The 11,087-nt window shown below is 37.7% G+C and overlaps 1 long non-coding RNA gene across 1 annotated transcript; it reads right to left on the reverse strand.

Annotated features, from left to right (window-relative positions):
- Positions 1-4,595: 4,595 nt before the first annotated feature.
- Positions 4,596-5,264, reverse strand: LOC133733382 (uncharacterized). Its single transcript, XR_009857669.1, has 3 exons — positions 5,184-5,264; positions 5,000-5,069; positions 4,596-4,791 (listed from the first exon to the last, which is right to left on the reverse strand). It is a non-coding gene; the product is annotated as an uncharacterized LOC133733382 (long non-coding RNA).
- Positions 5,265-11,087: the final 5,823 nt, after the last annotated feature.

Consider the following 11,087-nt stretch of genomic DNA (forward strand, 5'->3'; position numbering starts at 1 on the left):
CTTTACAGCAATGGGAGTAGTTTTTGCTTCAGTAATAGCTTTTACTATTTTCGAATTTTTTTACAATGGGAACAGCTTCTGCAATAACTTTCAAGATTGATGTTGAACTTTGGTGTTTAACTTTGTCCTAATTCCAACAGTTTCAATTTGTTGAGAATCTTATTGGATGTCTAAGCTTTTAAGTTCATTACATTTTTACAATTTTTGCTTTACCTATTTTTATTATGTTTTTAAGTTACACAATGGTTATGTAAGATTGGAGTTGCCTTTTGCCCTTTTCATTAGTCTGATTCATGGAAATATCAGACATAAATGTGCCAAACTGCCCATAGCAAGAATAGTTACAAAATGAAGTTGGAAAAGGACATTCATGTTAAAGATGAAAATTAATGCTGAAAATATCAAAATAGACATCATTTTCCATCAAATATCAAAGCTGAGAATTAAACACAAAGCTACTGTCAACACTTCATCAAGCCACTGTCAATACTTCAAAATACTATTGTCACCAGTAAATTTTTCATCAGATATCAAAGTTGGAAATAAAACAATCAATCAATCATAAAGCTATGATCAACACATGAAAATGCTACTTTCATAGACTAAAAAATCTACTGTCACCACTACATGAAGCTACTGGTCGAATTATCATCTAATGCCTCTTGCCGCTCCTTCTTCTTTTACTGGCATAAATGAACTCCTTATCTTTAGTAGGCTTGCTTTTTTATGCTTGATTCGAAATTCAACCTTCTAGCTTGCTTCCTCCCTTTCGTCTTCTCTTTAACCAGTTCCTCTTCAAGGTATTCTTCTTCAAGGAATTGGATAACTACAGCCAGTTAATATAAAAGCTACTATTAGTGAGCACAAAAGCTACTGACATATTCAACATTAATTAGGAATGCTGCTCCTATGAAACACAAAAGCTACTCCCATATATTAAGAACGCTACTCTCAAAGGCTCGGAAAAGTACCACCAAACTAATCATATCAACTATTAGAAAAGCATAACAACAATTAAATGTGATGCAACTAAAGTACTAAGAAGTATGAATGCTGCAAGAATAACATTTATGTACTCATCATAAGCATTTGTATCCAACAATATCTTCCCAAGCATTTGTGCTACAGTAATAGCAAACAATGAAAAGCATGAGGACCGAAGCTTTGCTGCAACCAAGGAACACAAGCTACTCCCTGGGACTAACAAAGCTATTCCAACGATTGAGAAAGCTGCTACTAAGAAACAGAAGTTGAAAGCTACTCCTAGAGACTGACAAAGCTAGTACCAAACAACATGAAAGCTACTCCCAAACTGAGACTGCTACTCTATATGAGTAAGGAAGCTGCTATCCAGCAGCACAAAAGCTACTCTTAGAGACATGGAAGGCTACTACAAAAGAATCAAAAAGATACTAAGAACAAGCATGAAAGCTACTGCCGATATGAAAGTGAAAAACCTGAAAGCTCTACCAAACATCAAAGTGGCTACCAAACAGAAAGATATTGTAGATGAAGCATAAATCTATTGTTAGAGAACACGAAAGGTACTAATACAAAACTATAAAGCTCTTGCTAAACACAAAATCTGGTAATCGTTTTAGAAGGTCTAAAAGCTACTGTACACATATGAAAGCTATTACCAAGCAATCTTAAAGCTACTACAAAGCATGAATGAAAAGCTATTACCAAAATCAACTGCCGCATATGTAAATGCTACTGCAATACTATTTAGAGCTTTCTTAGACAAATATATAGTAATAGAATTGTAGATTTCAGTGTCAAGGACGCTTACGAAGCCGAATTAATAGAAGAGAGGCGTTGATTCAAAAATGCTCAACTGATTCTTCGACTAATTTCTTTGATTCTTTATTCCTGCTTCTTCGCTGCTAAAACACGGGTGGACCGTCGACGAGTCTTCGGAATCGTCGTCGAAGACTCGCAGCTTCTGCGAGGCTCAGTAGCGACTCGATTGTTAGCAATGCTCGGGTCCAATCAAATTTCCATTCTAGCGAGAGAGAGAGAGAGTGAGAGAGAGAGAGAGAGAGAGAGAGAGAGAGAGAGAGAGAGAGAGAGAGAGAGAGAGAGAGAGAGAGAGAGAGAGAGAGAGGCTGTTTCTCATTCAAAATGACCTAGAACGTGAAATTGGGTTTGTTTGGAGATCAGTGGCATAGCTGTAATTTCTTTTATTTTTAATGTTTAAAATTTAACCATATTCTGTAACTGGTGGCCTTATGAAGGAAAAAAATATTTGGTGGCTCTTAGACTAAAATAACTCCTCAAAATGTACTTATATGTAATTAACTCTATTATTTACCAATAGCAGACTCCAAAATTAATGGCCCGTGCGGCCAACGCCTGTTAGCCCATAGTAACGAAAAACACTCCAAGATTAATAAAATTACGAAACATGTCACCCAGACTCTAACAAACCATTTCTCCCAAAATCAATCAGATCCAAAATCGAAACCGTCCCAAAATCAAAATCTTCTGGCGAATCCAGGAGGCGAAGCAGGTGGCGAAGCCAGGCAGCGAAGCTAGCTGCGAAGAGGAACTACTGAGGGTCAGTAGTATACTGACCACCAAAACGAAACCCGAGGTCTCTTCCGACGAGGCCCTATCCAATTCTGAGGAGGAGGAGCCGATCGAAGACGAAGAGGACGAGGAAGAGCTCAAGGCCGTCGCTTGCTCCGCCGACTCCGAGGACAAGACTATTGGGGGCCAGAACGAATCAAATGTATTTTTTCGTCTTAACATAATCAGAGCACCGCAGCCTTCTTCTCCATCTCTCTCTTCCACACATGGACACCTCCCACCTCTACATCTCCTCCTCCTGAATCAATTGGATGAGTTCTAGGTTTTTACCGACGATTATTCCTTTTTTGATGCATGCTGTTCTTTTGTGCAGGAATAGATGAGGCGAAGAAGACCTTTGCTTCAATTTTAAGGCTTGGTGAGTATTTAAAGTGATTTTGTGGTTGAATTAGTTGAATGTGTTTCGAATGCGATTGTTTAGCCTAGAATGTGCCCATTGAGTTTGTTGTTTTCGATAGAATTGTTTTGGTGTTAGTTGATATCTGTGGAATATATGATTCAATTTATGCTTAGCTTTGGTTTATGCAATTAGATAGCAATGCATGTAATTGGATTTCCCCTTTTAATCTGCAATGACATCAGTTATTCATTTTCTTTCTTTTTTTTTCCGTTTAGTTCACAAGCCTGCTGGGGGTCAGGATCTACTGAGGGTCAGTATACTACTAGGGGTCAGAATGCTACTGAGGGTCAAACCTCCACTAGAATCAGAGCTCCGATGTGCTCTGGTTGCTTCAATGACACAGAGGTTGAACCAGTTTTGAAAATCACGATAGCATTGTGGTATGAAGCGTTCTATCTATTTAAAAGTCAGTTGAGGTTACTTTGGTAATTTTCTCATTAACAGAACAATTCAAAAAATGGTAGGAAAATGGCTGCATGGGCTTGGACCTTGCCCAAGGTTCAGCTACAGTATTGCAAGGGAATTGGCAAAAAAACAATCCTGCTATTAGTAATAAATGGGCTGAGATTGTAACTATTGGTAATTTGCTTAAAAAGAGCAAGTAGGTCGTCATTTTCTCTCTAGAATCTAGGAGTAAAATTTTGTATTTTCATTGAAGTAAAAACAAAAATGAGTGAGCCACGTACTAATTTTCCGGGTGCCAGGAAATTTTTAACAGTATATATGCAATCATTGCAATGCTTGTCAGACAGGGTTTGGACTTACTGGTCGTCCATAACTTGTTAGTGCGCACTGCGCAGGGCTGATCTAGTTCTTTGGCATCATTGTAGACTTGAAAATAAGGCTTTATCTTCAACAAACAACAATGGGATCACCATCGATCCATAGTCCACGCAAAGACTAGGAACCAAGGGACGACGGTTTCACCTAGTGAAATAATTTTCTTCGCACTACTAGGATAAAGTTCATAGACATCAGTTCACAACTGATGTTAAAAAAAAAAATCCGATGTCTTAGTGGGTGATGTTAAAGATCGCCAAAACTAAGACATCGGTTCATAACTGATGTCTAGTTTGCAACGAGACATCGGTTTAAGGTTCAGAACCGATGTAAAAACGTTAATGTGACACCATTTTGGTGTATTTAGCTATTGTCAAACCTTCATATTTTGGCATTAGATGCTTAATGAAATATAGGTCTAACAACACAATTATCCATTTTAACATCGTTATTGATTTACAAACGATGTCTGATAATATTTTACACATCGGTTCATGTAGAAGAACGATGTCCAATGTTACGTTGGACATCAGTTCCTTAGTCTATATCGATGTCTATATTTATGCTAGACATCGGTTTTTGTTTATATATCGATGTCCATAGTAATGCTAGACATCGATTTTTGTTTAAGAACTGATGTACATTCTCTTTATTGACATCGGTTTTTGTTAGTAACTGATGTAATATCTCTTTCTTGACATCGGTTTTTGTTTCCAAACTGATGTATTTTCTCTTTTCTAACATCGATTTTTATTTTCAAACTGATGTAATTTCTATTTTTTGACATCAGTTCTTCATCAGTAACTGATGTTTTTTTCTTTTCTTGACATCAGTCTGTGAATTCAAACTACTGTTATAACCCTTTCGTGATGTATTTGGTACTAGAAAGTTGATCCACAAATAACATGAAATTCAAATTCTATTTAAGAGAAAAAAAAGAGGAAATTTATGTGGAGCTGCTACCCTTGAACTGGTGAACATGAGCACTAATCTTTTTGAAGTCTACACTTGGCTGTTCTCTGTGCAATGAAAAGAAAAAAAAGGAAAAGCTCATGAACAACAAAGCCGAAGTATTCAAAAGCAAACATGAGCACAAACCAAGAGCTCAAAAATGAGCAAACAAAATCAAGAACAAAACAAAAAAGGCAAAACCAACCAAAATACAACAAAATCAAAACACATTCATCTGAAAATTATTCATAAATCTCAACATTTTCTGTTCCTTACCTCCAGAAACAAGAACTTTGTGTAGCTGAAAGAAAGAGCCAGACACAGACATATTTCATACATAAGCTAGCTGTTCCATATATGGTCAATATTGGATATTTCATCCATACTCTCATTATGGATTTCATAAATCAAAGAATCAAAAGTTCAACAACACAGTATTTTAAGGCAAAATGTAACTTACATGGGGTGAAATGCAATTGCATTTACTGGATATACAATTTACCTTCCGGCCTCTGATTTTCTATGATACTTAAATGCATATATGCATCAAGGTTGTACCATTAATAGAAGGATGAAAGACAATTGGCACCATATCACATTTTGGCATGACTATATTTCAAAATAAATGTCCAACATATCTTCAAACTAACATAAGGATGAAACATAATTGGCACTATATCACATTTCAACATGGCTATATTTCAAAATAAAAGCCACGTACATGACAAGCCCTTATGCTCAAACCAATGTACCACCCAAAAACCAGTTCACAGCATCAGAATGACATGAATGATATAGTTATTTAACCATAAAAGACTAAAAGCTAAGTAAGGATAGACAGCATTAAAGTCTATGGTGTACTAATAGAATCACATTTTATGCTGATAGCAGACTAATTTATATAAAGAAAATCACTAGTGATCACAGATAGGTTCTCTGGTACATTTATCAAGAACTACTCTTCCCTTCTAGTATTTGGTGCCGCTAGCATCTAAGGTGTTCTCAGCTTATTTACAAAAGAAATATAAATGCCATGAAACTGGATAATTTAACAAATGTAAAGCATTGTTTTTATTTTATATTGTCTGAGAGCTGAATGCATACTTTTTGGTTTGACTAGCCTCTGAGAGGTCAAAGAATTTCATTGCAACCCGTCCTTTAACAGAACTAAGAGCATAACCTACAAAAAAGTAACCAAAAGATTAGACCTGACACAACCAACAACAAAGATGAAGCATGCATGTCACTCACAAAACCAAGGCTTACAAACCCCTGTCATGTTTCAAAACTGAATTAATATATCAGGCACAAAGCCATAATGGTGATATCATTTTGGAGACATTTGACAGAGTTGACCAGGTGCAGGACTATGGAAAACATTCCAGAAGCTGAAACGTTAAAAAGGAAAATTACCTGTTCCCTAAACTATAGTTCTGGTAATTGCATTTAGATCTCTAATGGCCAGAACTGTGTCGCTTACTTTCCCCTTTTATACTTCTAGGCCATTGAATTGTAAATTGATCATAAAGACGGTTGTTATAATAAAGGGACATAGTCAACAACTCTCACATACAACCACAACCAAAACCATATCAACCCCAATCTCTTTTCTCTTATTATCTGCTTATTCATTGATCATTAAGGACTTACCCACTCATCAGTTCTGATGTTCACACATACACAATATATGTGCCATATCATAAACACCATCTAATCACAAACCAATGAAGATTATTAGAATGCATGTGAAGCAACCTAATTACCAATAGATAGTCAGAAAGGAGCAAACCAAGATAAAGCATAAGTGATACAAACCTGCCATAGCAGTTGGAGAATGGTGAACATAATTGTGCTAACAGATCGGAGCATCTCAGAAACATACTTCAACCAACAAATCGGGACCAAAATATAGCAGAAAACACAATGGAGGCTGAAAATGAAACTAGATTTACAGACCTGCTTCATACGAGTACAATCGTCCAAAAGCCCCTTCTCTCCCAAAAACCCACCAGGAAACAAAAATGACCAAATAAAATCAAGAACACAACAAAAATCAAAACAAACCCATCTGAAAATTATTCATAAATCTCAACATTAATTTTATGTTCCTTACCTCCAGATCGAATTGACAGAAGCTTGTAGCTTCAACATACTCTTGTATCTGCAAAGACCCAAGCACAACTTGATAAGCGAAATAACTAGGACTCAGCATCCAACCCAATTGGAACTGACAGAATGAAATCGAACCAACAGCAAGGCAGCAAGAGCAATTTGAACATTCATTCATTTAATCAAGAGTAAAGCAGCAACTTACCCGAGCTTGAAATTTTCTGAATCGAACCAAGTTTCCAAGAGCAAGATCAGTTGACCACGAGCCCGATACACTGAAAACCCAGAAATTAACGAAAGAGTGAGACATAGATCGATTGTAAACCCAGAACAGATCAATTGAAAACATTAAACCCAGAAATTCAATTCAACCCAAAACTTCAAGCAAAATTGAGAGGATAAAGATGAAAGTGATACCGTCGGGGTGGAAGGAGAAAAGAGAAGGAGGAGGGGCAAGGCGGAGCTCCGGCGTGGACTGCGTCTTTAGCAGATCTGGTGAATTGGAGAAGAGAGATGAGAGAACAGGTGTGCCAAAGGAAGAGGAGGAGGAGGATAGCGGAGGCGGAGGAGAGTGGAGGCGGAGGCTGAGGCAGAGAGCAGTTGGGTGCTGGTCGGAGGAGGAGGATGAGGAAGAGGAGGCAAACGAAGTGTAGTCGTGGTGTTTAGGGTTTGAGAGAGAAAATTAACCGAGTGTAGTCGCGTGGGAAACTGACCAAGTGTTGGAGGCAAATGAAAATTTGTTCCCCCGCCTCATCAATTTTGTAACTTAGTCGTTTCCGCGCTTTCTCAAAATTTTGCAAAAAAACAGAGACATCGGTCAAAAATGACAAACGATGTTAATTGTAGAAATAGAAATCGATTTTCCAAGAACTGATGTTACAAATCTCTTTTACATCGCGTGAATTCCTGACCGATGTCTATGACATGATGTCTATTAACATTATTCTAGTAGTGTCGGTTTTGCTTTTACTCTTCCATTACTTTGCTCCCGCTATATAAATGCACAAACCTGTGAGCAATCGATCTAAATCTACCTCTAAGAAAGAAATGCTAGTTCAGCCTGCAAACCACGCAATGGTTTCATCCTTAAGTTGCTACCTTCTCATTTTTATGTTATTGTTTATGCATAATATTATTCATGCATGCATCCAAACTCAACGTATTTCTCTCTTGTCCTTTGCATTCACTCTGTCTTCTCCTTTCTTAAACTGGACTTCTAGTAGTTGTTGCAATTGGCAAGGCATTACTTGTAATCGAGATGGTTGGGTCACCCATTTGCAGTTACCCTCCAAAGGGCTCAAACTAAAAGGAGGTATTTTCCCCTCATCACCACTTGCAAATCTCATACATCTCACTCACTTGAATCTCTCCCACAATTCACTCTCTGGTTCTCTAGATCAAACTAAATTCTTCTTGTCCTTGAATGATCTCGAAATCCTAGATTTGAGCTATAACTTTCTTTTTGGAGTGTTATTACCATCTTCTCTACCATCCAGTCATATTCGGATGGTGAATCTTTCTAGCAATCGTTTACATGGTGCAGTTTCATCTTCTTTTTTCCAACAAGTTGGAATTTGACTAGTTTCAATGTCAGTAACAACACCTTTTCAGGTCCTATCCCATCCTCTATTTGTCGTCATTCTTTTTCCTCGTCACGACACCTTGATTTTTCCTTCAATTATTTCAATGGTAGTATATCTTCTGGATTGGGGAAGTGTTCCAAACTGCAGATCTTCTGTGCTGGTCACAATTACCTGTCAGGATCGCTTCCAGAAGATATGTTTAATTCTACCACACTTGAAGAGATTTCACTAGCTACCTCTAAATTCATTGTATGGAGCAGTGAGTGATAAAATTTCCAACCTCACCCCCTTACAACCCTTGACCTCTCCTATAACCAATTGAGTGGTGTGCTCCCTCTCCATCTTGGGAAGCTCTCCAAGTTGAAATACATACTCCTTGATTTCAACAATCTGGAAGGTTCATTGCCCCTATCTCTGATGAATTGCACAAACCTCGTTGAACTATGTATGGGAAACAACAACTTGGGAGATGATATCTCCATGCTCAATTTTCCCAAACTTAGCCAACTTAGTAAACTTGGCTTGCGGAAAAATAACTTCTCTAGTATCTTGCCGAGAAGCATCTACTCGTGCAAGTTCTTGAAAGCAGTTCAAGTGAATTACAATAACGTAGAGGTTCAAATACAGCCTGAAATTCTTTCATTCAAATCCCTGTCCTTCCTCTCACTTGGTCGGAACAAAGGTTTGACCAATGTGACAGGGGTAATGAAGATACTGATGGGTTGCAAACATCTCGTATTCCTTTCCTTGGAATCTAGTTTTTTAGGTGAGGAAATGCCGAATGGTGTTGAAATGGCTATCGAATCTGAAAAAGTTACAGCTCTTGAATCTGAGTCATAACAGAATCACTGGCTTAATTCCAAGTTGGCTGGGGACTTTTCCAAAGCTGCAAACATTACTGATGCAAGCCAACCAACTTTCTGGAAAATTTCCAAAGGAATTGTGCACAACCTATATATGTTAGTATATGGACAAACTGTATCTCAAGTGGGCCTAATTTATCTTGAACTGCCTGTGTACTCTAATGCTGATGTAGCACCTTTACAGTTCCTTTACGTTTATAGCCCATTTATAAACCTCAGTCACAATTGCCTTGGTGGGAATATACCTATTGAGATTGGCCAATTGCAGCTTCTCTTACGGCTGGATCTTAGTGCTAACAACTTCTCCAGCAACATTCCAGACCATATATCCAACATAAAGTACATGGAGAGACTCGATCTCTCCATGAACCATTTGTTTGGAAAAATCCCGGCATCACTCACAGGTCTTATTTTCTTATCAAGTTTCAATGTCTCGTACAATAATCTTGGAGGACCAATACCATCAAGCACTCAACTCCAAAGTTTCAATGCTTTTGCATTTGAGGGGAATCAACTTTGTGGTGCCCCAATTCCAAATAAGTGTCGGACAACAGAGGGTGCTGATGCACCTGATATGAGCACCCAAGATGCAGACACCAAGGAGCAACAAATTCCATGGTTTTATGTTTTTGTTGCACTTGGTTTATTACAGGATTTTTTTTTTTTGGGGGGGGGGGGGGGTCTGTGGTCCCTTGGTGCTTGTGAGAAAGTGGAGGTATACATATGTGATGATAGCAAAGTGTATGGCAAGCATGATCCCCCACACTTAGCTTTTGCTAGTCCCTTAGCAAAAATCAAAACTAAACAAAAGACTCTAGACTCCAAACAAACTAGCCTTTCAACATTGTTGTCTCAGAAATCTCTTACTTTCATAGCATCAAGATTAGCACGCAACCAAGAATCAATCATGAGTAATTCAAGAGTTAATTATAACATATATTCCACATATAAATATGTAAGACACGGATGTGACAATGGTGATGGGTGGAGCTCAGCATGAATCCAACAAGTATGATTCAAACCTCACAGGATTCATCACTCTTTCTTCTCTCAGATCAAGGCTAATGCTTAAAAGCTTTGTCACTCAAATATATGTGAGAGATGATAATATTTTCGACAAACAAAAAGCTCACATATATAAAGAAGGAAAGGCTATGTCGAAATATGCATTTTTTTTATTTTTTATGATCTCATGAAGGGTACCAACTACTTGCCCAACGGACCGAACCATATGCTCAACTCTTGTAACCAATCTCCACAGATCAAAGGTTGCCCATCTTAAGGATCAAAGAGGTCTTAATACAAGGTTGTAATAGGGCCAAGGTTTAGGGGTTTATAGAAATGAAAGGGTAAGGAAAAGTCACAAAGTATTCTAAAAACCTAGTGGAGCCTTCATTGAAGCATTGAGACGTCTTCTTTTGGTCACCAAGGCATCTTGCAACATTGAACTTCTTGTGTGTCTTTATTGAGGCCGGATGTCATTGTGTTGGGCCCTTGCTTCATTCTAACATTTCTTTGAACACTTGTGGAATAGGACAAAGACCAAATTTATCGTACTTAGGCCTTCAATTTCAAAACAAACTCCTTATCCTCAATGGGGGGACTAAAATCCACAAATACTTGCACTTTTTTTTTTCATTGCCGTACACATTTTTTTCATTCTTCATATATATATATATATATATTTTTTTTTGCATACATATAAATTTTTTTTTCACATGGACAAGTCTTTCCCCCACACTTATTCTTTCTCATCTTCTCTTTTGTAGTGCCTTCAAAATCTTGTTTGTCTCGTGAATTAGCTCCACT

Source organism: Rosa rugosa, chromosome 2, assembly GCF_958449725.1.
Source record: "Rosa rugosa chromosome 2, drRosRugo1.1, whole genome shotgun sequence".
NCBI classification, from domain to species: Eukaryota; Viridiplantae; Streptophyta; class Magnoliopsida; order Rosales; family Rosaceae; genus Rosa; species Rosa rugosa.